Below are 10,033 nucleotides of genomic sequence, written 5' to 3'. Positions count from 1 at the left end.
GGAGAGTGCTGAGACAAAATCCCAGGATGGGTAGAGGCTTGCAGACTTGGGGACAGAAAATGATGAACTGGCTGGAATCTAGTGTGGATGGGAGAAGGCATTCAATAAAGTTGGAGACAGAAATTAGTTCACATGAAGCATTTAAGGTCATGGCAAGGAGTCTGATTCTATTCCATGAGTATCAAGAAAACACTGAAGCATTTGTTTAGGAAAGGGATCAAAGAAACCAATATAGAATATTTAATTATATATGCCAAAGGACTTTTTAGATGAATTAACAGACAATTAATTTACAACAAATTATTTTGTTCAATTAGCAGATTTTGGTGACTTTAGACCAGTTTTCAAAATAAATCTAACTGATTGCTATTAGGACCTTAATTAAACGTAGTTATTTAACATTGGTACACCAGATTTAGATGACTTTTTGCTTTGGGGAATCAATACTATTATTGGTTTAGGCAGAAACCACTACATTGTTTATACCATTCTAGGACATTTAATCTCACTGCAGTGTGCCCTGCAGTGAAAATTAATAACTTCTCTTTTTTTTTGAAAATTAATAACTTCTTATTTATCAGACTTTAGAGGGAGGGGTTGGTTTTGGTTGTGAATAACAGAAAACCAGACAAATAGAGCCTGAAACACATGTTGGCTTATTTGTTGTTATTATACTTTGCTTGCAACAAGTCCAGAATAGGTGGTGGTTCAGAGGCTCAAGTTATATCCACTTCTTTGCAATTCCTGAATTGTCCTTCCTCATGGATCCTAGATGGTTGCTGCTGCTCCTAGCAACACATTTATACCTCAGGCAAGAAGAAAAGAGTGAGAGAAAGTGATGGTGCCTGTGTCAGGAAATCTGACTCTCTTAGACATACTTTGAAATCTTCTACTTCTACCTTTTTGGGTTGAAACTTTGTTACAAGGTTACCTTTTTTTAGTCAGAGAAGGTGAGTTTTTAGTTTTCAGCAGCTATAGTAAAGGAAGAAAAGAAAATGAGGTTGAAATGGGTTTGAGTGAGCCAACCTATGTTATTTTTCACAGTAGGGTTATTTCACAACTTTAGTTCCCCCTAGCAGTAACAAGATCTATAGCAGATACTGAACTGCTACATACTCCTGGCATGAAAAATTACATCTGGAAAGGGTTATCTTGGGAGATAGTTAAATAAATTTTCCAGCTGACTATGAAATTTGAAAGTGAAGGTAAACATCTGCATCAGGTAGTAAATAAATTTTAGGATTGACTAACTTCCATAATTGATCCCAGATTTCAGTGATTAGAGTCACACACACAGCCATCCATTTAAATGATCTTTGTACTTGAGAGGGTGAGATACTTGGCTTCACTGAGGTATATAATAAAGCATTCTGATGCAGAAGTGCAATTGCTTTTGAGTGAATTGGGCTCTTTGGCTGAACCTCCGCTTGTGTATTTTCATGTAACTTTAGGGTATTGTCCCTGTGATTTATTCTTGGATAGAAAAGAAGATGCAGACTCCAGATTTTATAGTATCTGGAAATACTTTTGAAAGGGAAAGGAAAAGCTGTTAAGTGGCTGGAATGATAACAATTATAAATCCTAGACAATGTCTTTATAGAACAATGAAAGTGATTTGGCAGGAAGCTAATAAATTTCATCAATTTTTAAAAATCAAAATTGATTAGTCAGTGAGTGCAGTGGAAAGTGTACAGCTGAGATGTTAGCTCAACTTCCACCACTTACTATGTTCTCTTGGCAAGTCTCCTCAACTGTAAAAGGGATAATAATAGGTACTGTACTGGACAGCTGACATTTGGCTACACAGCAGCCAAATATCCCTTAAATTTGAAGGGATTCCCCAAATAGGTGGGAGACATTATTCCTTTCCTCTACCAAAAGGGAAAATATTTCCTCTTTTTTATCTTGTAGAAGCCAGAGCCCTAGGGAACAAATAGAGTTTGCTGAAAATAATCATGAATTACTTCCTAAGAGCACAGCCAATTCTTGAGAGAGAGGCCTAAAGATCAGTTAGACATGAGTTTTGAAAGGGGTTGATGTATAGTCTACTAGAGTCCAGGTGAGCCAGTGTCCAGTGGGCAATGGCAGCTGCTCTGTAGGCAGTTTGGGTGATACAGTCTTGGCCGTGCCTTTCTCTGCTTTGTTCCTGTTCTCTGGGCTTCAGGTTGGGTGTTCCCAAATATATGCTTGCTCTCTGAATTTCTTTATTTTAATTAATATATAATTTCATATAACACATACCATTATATTAGTTTCAGGTATACAACATAATGGCTCACTATGTGTATATATTACAAAATGATCACCACAATAAGTCTAGTTCATATCCATACCACACAGTAACAAAAAAAGTTTTTTCTTTACATAAGAACTTTTTTCACTTAATATTTTTAAAGTATATTTTGTTTTATTTTCATTCCAGTGTTGTTAACATACAGTGTTATCTTAGTTTTATGTACAATATACTGATTCCAACAGTTCCATATATTACTCAGTGCTCATCAAGATAAGTGTATTCTTAATCCCCTTCACCTATTTCCCCCATCCCCCTGCCTACCTCCCCTCTGGTAACCATCTGTTCTCTATAGTTAAGAGTCTGTTTTTGGTTTTTCTCTCTCTTTTTTCTTTTCTTCATTTGTTTTGTTTCTTAAATTGCACATATGAGTGAAATCATAAATTTGTCTTCTCTGGCTTATTTTGCTTAGCATAATACTTTCTAGATCCATTCATGTTGCATATGGCAAGATTTCATTCTTTTTATGGCTGAATGATACTTCAGTGTGTGTGTGTGTGTGTGTGTGTGTGTGTGTGTATAAAACCTCTTCTATATCTGCTCATCTATGATGGACACTTGGGCTACTTCCATAGTTTGGCTATTGTGAACAATGTAAACATAGAGATGCATGTATCCCTTCAAATTAGTATTTTCATGTTATTTTCATGTTACCCAGTAGTGTGATTCCTGGATCATAGGATAGTTCTATTTTTAATTTTTTGAGGAAGATCCATATTGATTTCTACAGTGCCTGCACCAGTTTGCAGTTTCCCACCAAGAGTGTAAGAGGCTTTCTTGTTTTCCACATCCTTGCCAACACTGGTTGTTTCTTGAAATTTTTGATTTTAGCCATTCTGACAGGTGTGAGGGGGCTATCTCATCATGGTATTGATTTACATTTTCCTGATGATGAGTGATGTTGAGCATCTTTTTGATGAGAACTTTTAAAATCTACTTTCTTGGCAACTTTCAAATATGAAACACAGTATTACTAACTATGGTCATCTTGCTGTACAAGAATGAGTTTCTGATTTTTGTCACAGGGAATTCTAATCAACACCAGGAGGGGCTAGGGTGTAAAGGATATGGTGCATGCTGCCCAGACCCTTTGTCAAGGAAGGCCTGAGTCCTGCTTTTTGCTTGTGCTGCAGACTGATGCTTAGCATTAGGGAGCTCCTCGTGTTGGATGGTTGCCAAATCCCTACTTCATTTTGTGCTACGCACCATTCATACATCCTTAAGTGTTTAAAACCCTGTCCCTTTGGGATGTTCATTTTTTACAAGCATTTAAAATGTGGCTTGGAAATCTTTAGTCACTTCATTAAAAGACTCCTTCAGGGTGTGCCTCAGTTGGCTGGGTTAGCTAGTGGCAATGAACAGTGATACTTTGGAGCACTTTTAACTACCAGGAAGTCCATCTTTGCTGCAGGTACAGCTGTTATTTCTTCAGGCAATAAACTAGCACAGTTCTGGAAAGTATCAAACATGAAATTATGTTCTCCTCCAGATCAGTCATAGCTGGTGAAAATACATCCTATTTGTTTTTACTAAATTTGAATAAGAACTAATCTTTGTACTTTTTTTGTAGTCAATACCTTATTTGGTGATTAATTTGATCTCAAAATGATGGGGGAAGGAAAAGTAGTGTATATTGAGCTCCTACAATACACCAGTCACTGTGTTGGGCACTTTCATATACTCTTCATATAATCCTCTTAGCAACCCTGAACATTATATAGCATTATCTTCACTTTATAGACAATGATATGAGATTCGGTTTGTTTAAAAAATAAAATTAGTTCAAAGTCCCTTAGCTAAGAAATTGTGGCAAAAGGATGTTGCACATGTTTGTTTGATTCTAAGACCCATGTCTTCTCACTCATCTGATCATTGAATATTCAGTGGGTACCTAGCTTGTAACAGAGATAGGATTAAATAACGAGTAAGCATCTTTTCCTCTAAAGAACTCATTGACTAGGAGGCAAGATAGTCCCCCAAACCAACAATATATATACAACACAGTGTGAGTAATCCATGCTAGAAGCATATAGAGGTACAGGGGAGGGGCTCAACTGAAACAGTGGGCAAGGAGGGCTTTCCTGATGAGTGGGGTCTGTGCTGTGGCTAGGAGGAAATTAGGGGTCAGCCAGGTACAGAAGGGAGAGAGATGGACCTATCCATTTATCTAATCTATCTGTTTTGGACTGAATGCTTGTATCTGCCCTCCCAAACTCATATGTTGAAACCCTAGCTCCCATGGTGGCTGTATTTGGAGATAGGTCCTCTAAGGAGGTAATTAGTTTAAATGAAGTCATAATGGTAGGGCTCTGATCTGATAGAATTTTCAGATTCATAGCTGGGGTGGACCTCACTGGATCATGTAATTAAATGGTCTTATTTTCCAGATGAAGAAATCAACACCCATAAATGTTAAACAGTTTGTTTAATGTTACTCAGTAATTACTGACCAAAATGCACTAGAACTCATGTTTCCCTGACTCAACCCAGTGCTTTCTGAATCACACTGGAGTAGACCTAGAAAGAAGGCTTGATGTTCCCATTTAGACCACATCTGATTCTATTGTGGAATACGATTTTCTCTCTGTATAACACTTAGAAATAGAATACAGTCATTTCTACAAAGCTTGATGGAAAATGATATTCTTTTTGCTGGAGATGCTTCTGGTGGAGAAGTTTTTGCAATATGTATTATATATTTTATGATTTCTGAATGTTAAATCAGTATTTTTAGTAAGGGATACTTGTTTTTATTTGAAATCCTTCCATAAGTTTTTCTTGCAAGCATAATTTTTAATATAGGCAGTTGTTTTTTCTTCAAAGGATATTACTAACATCTCTTATTTTTCTTAGTGTCATATATTTTAACAGCAGGGTTTGCAATTAGATAATTTTAATTATTCATTTGCAGTGCACGTGAAGTGCCACTTTACGTGGAACCAGTTCTTTCATGGTCTGTTTACTTGATATCTCTTATTTCGTGTGCTATTTTCTGATTATTAAGAGAAAAAGAAAAAAAATCACATTTGTCATAAAATCTGCTGAACTGACCACAGGCAATTGAAGATCTATAAACCTTTAGTCATAACCTCTTAGCAATGATAGTAACCTGTCTCCTATCATTAGTTTGGGGGAAGAAAAAAACGTTTGAAGGGAAATGAAATTCATGCTCTCAGGACATGGTGGTGCTCTTCCCCTGCCAAACTTGTGTGGTACACTTATTTGCCAATTTGTTTGACTTCAGTATGCCCTAAAAAGTCACATTCTTCTGGCAATTGATAGTTAACTTGTAATGTGAAAAAGTATCACCAAGCATTATTAATTTTACAGGGATAATTTAAATAGACATCAAGTAGCTAAAAGCAAATAAAGAAGATGGTAGTTTAACAAGGAAGAAATCCATCAAGTATTGACCAAGGAGAAAAGATCTGAGTTCCAAAGTGAGATGTATTAAGGGATATAGAATTTTCCTGGACCCTGCAGGCCCTTCGGTTATAGCTGAATGAATCTGTCAGAGCAGAGGGAGAGAGAGAGGGGGAAGTTGCAAAGGATGATTAAAAAGGAAAAATGAAGTGAGCAAATTAGCTTCTCTTGGCTCTTCACACTAGGTTGTCCCCTTGGCAACTGTGTCCATATCCTGTACCTCTTCATAATACCTACCACACTCTGAAGACACATCTGTCTTTCCCTGCCAGTCTGTGTTCAAATCTCTTACTAGCCATGTTATTTTGGCCAAGTGACTTAACACTGTTTTGCCTTCTTGGTTTCCCTACCTGTAATATGGGGATAATGAGACATTTACCTCATGAGTTAGTATGTGTAGAAACTTAGCACACCACCTGGCTCAGGGTGCTGCACTTGTCCTGCTCCACATTCCAATTTATTGAAGTAACTTTCTTTTGAACTACTTTCTATTTTAGTCATTATTCCTATAACAGCACATTAAATATCTATCTTTTTTGATTTTCCATTTTTGACTCTAGATAATACTTGCTTATTCCCTACTATAAAGATAAGCCTTTGCCTTCCTTATGTTATCCTTTCTGTCTCCTATCACCTCACTCCAGTGTTTGGTAGGTTAATTTTTTAAACGCTCTTCTCTCTTCTGAATAGTGTTTCTGTCAGACTCATTTTTTCTCATGGTTTACTATGGTATTTCTTTTATGTTAAGGTTGATGCCAGGTCATTCTTGCTGCTGGTGTGCCACACCTGCTTCCTGACAGTGGGTGAGATTTCTGGCAAGTAAGGCATCACCCCGGGCACAGTGTGTGTACTCAGATCTTGAGGGTAGAGTATGCTCACTGGTAGGCTGGTTTAAAAGTTCAGGTTTTCCAGGGCACCTGAGTGGCTCAGTTGGTTAAGTGTCTGCCTTTGGCTGGCGCCATGATCCCAAGGTGCTGGGATTAAGTCCTGCATCAGGCTCCCTGCTCAGTGGAGAGTCTACTTCTCCTCCCTCTCCTCCCACCCCTCCCATCTGCTTGTGCTCTCTTATGCTCTCTCTCTTTCAAATAAATAAAATAAAATAAAATCTTTTTTCTAAAGATTTTATTTATTTATTCATGAGAGATAGAGACAGAGAGAGAGAGAGAAAGAGAGAGAGGTAGAGACACAGGCAGAGAGAGAAGCAGGCTCCATGCAGGAAGCCCTATGTGGGACTTGATCCTGGGACTCCGGGATCACGCCCTGAGCCAAAGTCAGAAGCTCAATCCCTGAGCCACCCAGGTGTCCCAAAATAAAATAAAATCTTAAAAAAAGTTCAGGTTTTCCAAATGCCAGTATGAGGATGATATTCCTTTGAAGCCCCAGTACCCAAACCTAAAGCCTTAAGCTCTCCCAAGTGGTTAATTCGATTTTTTTTTTGGAAAGGACCCCTCTGTTTTGTCTCAGGATAAAATGCTCCCACTATGGGTTAGTGTTGGAGTGGGGATGAGAAGTAAAGAGTAAAATCAGGGAATCTGGAGGACATAGCGGTCCCTATAGTGATTTCCAGTGAACCCTCCTCCCATCTCACCCCCACTTCTCATTCTTGTTATACAACAATAGAGAACTCATACGTTTTCAAAAATTTACTTGTGGTCTAGAATCCAATGTAAAGAATTGAGAGTGATGGAATGAATAACTTAGGTGGAAAACAACTTTAGGCTAGTTTAGTGTGTTATTACTAGATAGGACCCTCACAACAATCTGCAAAATATAAGATTTGCAGGTAGAGGCCAAGAAATAAGTAAACTTGAATGTGCATGTTGAAAAGATGAAAGTTTCCAATCATTATAAATGGAAGCTTAAAGATACAAGCAGAATGAATTATCACATTGAGGCTTAAGTTAAAAAAATTATTGGGATCAACAAGATATTACAGTCATTACTGACAAGCACCACCTCCAACTCTGGAGCTATAAGAAACACAGAGCCCACTTAGTCAGACCTTTTATTGCACAAAGATAAAGATGAGACATAAAAAGGTTAGTGATGCCAACCTTTAAGCCACATCTTAATCACCCTAAGCCCATTAGACTGTAAATGTAGACAGGCTGGAATCATTTTACACCGTCTCTGCTTCAGCCTTCATCGTTACACATTTGATTCATTTCCAAGGATGAAAGTGTAAATGTGCTTTCAGGATGTTGACTGTTCAATAATTTATGTAAGGCTGTAAACACTCTTCAACATATTTAGGAAACAGATTTTCTTTAATTTTTTCTATAGTGTAGTCTCTAAACAATTTCTGGTCAATTAAAAGCTCTTGTGATCAATGGTATTGTCATTTTCGTCTTTTATAATTTTCAGAAAAATCTATCCTAAAATGCATTTCTCACCATGCATTCATGTCTAAGAATTACCTACTATTTTTGTCCATATTGCAAATTTTGCCAAAACCATTTCCTTTTGTCAGCTAGAACTCTAATATCATTTCTCTTATAAAATATTATGTCATCCATCATCATTAATGTCACCCATCTCCTCTTTATCATGTTTATGTCCTTCTTGTATACACAGCTTTTCGATACTTTGAATCCTCCCTGCTACCATTTCCTTATTTTAACTATGTCTCTGTAATACCAAGGATATAGCACATTTTTGTTTTTTCTATTGGAGAGATATCTTATAGGAATCAATCTTAATATATTTTTCTAGCAATGACTAGTATAATAGACATTTCATTTTGGAGTTTATTTTTTTTCCTCTTATCTCAGCTTGACTTTTCTTTTTATTCTTCTCTTTTGCATTTGCCTAGATATATTCCTGATGTCTAGATTCTGTTTTTCTATATTTCTCATTTTACATCATTTATATAAAGTCCATAAAATTATTTCCTAAATTAATCACAGGATTTCAGGGTTGAAGGAATGATAACTGGTTCATAACTCATTGGAAGCTTGAATTTCCTTAATGATATCTACCAAATATTTATACCATCTGTGTTTGAACAATCACTGTCTCCCAAGTTGGTTTCCTATATGCACAACTTGATTTTAGAAAATTCTTTCTTACCCTGAGTCAGATCTGTATTATACTAAATTACTCCTTTCTTTGCCCTCCCAGTAAGTATCCTTTCCTCAATATATAGTGCATCTGACCAATAATGATGCTATTTGCCTGTCCTTTTCTTTCAGCTCTTGAAAAGGGCTCTTTTACTGCTTTAAAAATTCACCTAACTAGTCCTCCCTCTTTTAATGAGCATGGTTTTTAATTTGCATCATTAAACTATAAATTATGTAATTTTTCTAACAAATTAGAAACCAAAATCATATAAAAATATTCACTTAAGGCATATTTCTTGAAAGAAGTGATTGAATGGCAAGAATGATTTAAGGTTTGTGATGAGAAGACAGTATAGCCTCATATAAACTGTGTGACTTCCCCACCCCCGACACTGTATCAGTGTTTTGTTGCTGTGATAATGGATTAGCATGAATTTAGCAGCTTAACACAAATTCATTGTCTTACAGTTCTGTAGTCAGAAATCTGTTATGGGTTTCCCAGGGCTAAGAGCAAGGTATCAGGAGGGATGTGTTCTTTTTCACAGGCTGTGGGTAGAATCTGCATTCTATTTCAGCTTATAGAGGCTGCCTCTACATTTCTCATGGTTTCAGGTCTTACATTCAAGTCTTTAATCTATTTTGAATTAATTTTTGTGTATAGTATAAGATAGTGGTCCAGTTTTGTTCTTTTGCATGCGGCTGTCCAGTTTTCCCAACACCATTTATTGAAGAGACTTGCCTTTTCTTCATTGTATATTCTTGCCGCCTTTATCACAGATTAATGATGTATATGTGTGGGTTTATTTCTGAGTTCTCTGTTCTCTTCCATTGATCTAGTTGTCTGGTTTTATGCCAATACCATACTGCTTTGATAATTATCAATTTGTAGTGTCATTTGAAATCAAAGAGTGTGATATGTCTAGCTTTGTTCTTTCTCAAGATTGTTTTGACTATTCAAGGTCTTTCATGGTTACACATACATTTTACAACTATTTGTTCTAGTTCTGTGAAAAATGCCATAGGAATTATTTTAAAAGATTTATTTATATTTTTAGAGAGAGCGAGAGAGAGTGGGGTGGAGGAACAGAGGGAGAGAGTCTCAAGCAGACTCTGCCTTCAGCATGTAACTAGACTTGGGGCTTGATCTCAGGATCCTGAGATCACGACCTGAGCTGAAACCAAGAGTCGGAACTTAACTGATTGTGCCACCCAGGTGTCTGTGCCACTCAGGTGCCTGTGCCATTGGATTTTGATAAGG

At 36.9% G+C, this 10,033-nt stretch overlaps 1 long non-coding RNA gene across 5 annotated transcripts in view; it reads right to left on the bottom strand.

The window, feature by feature from the left end:
• Positions 1–656: 656 nt before the first annotated feature.
• The window catches only part of LOC144317276 (uncharacterized), a 96,278-nt gene continuing 86,901 nt past the window's right edge, over positions 657–10,033 (bottom strand). For 3 of the 5 annotated variants that reach the window (XR_013383233.1, XR_013383232.1, XR_013383234.1), the window contains one exon: positions 657–972. This is a non-coding gene — a long non-coding RNA (uncharacterized LOC144317276). The remainder of the gene's footprint in view (positions 973–10,033) is intronic. The other 2 variants (XR_013383231.1, XR_013383230.1) reach the window with 1 other exon arrangement.

Source organism: Canis aureus, chromosome 7 (genome assembly GCF_053574225.1).
Source record: "Canis aureus isolate CA01 chromosome 7, VMU_Caureus_v.1.0, whole genome shotgun sequence".
NCBI lineage: Eukaryota > Metazoa > Chordata > Mammalia > Carnivora > Canidae > Canis > Canis aureus.
Note: the sequence above shows the minus strand (reverse complement) of the source record. Positions and strands in the feature narration are given on the sequence as shown.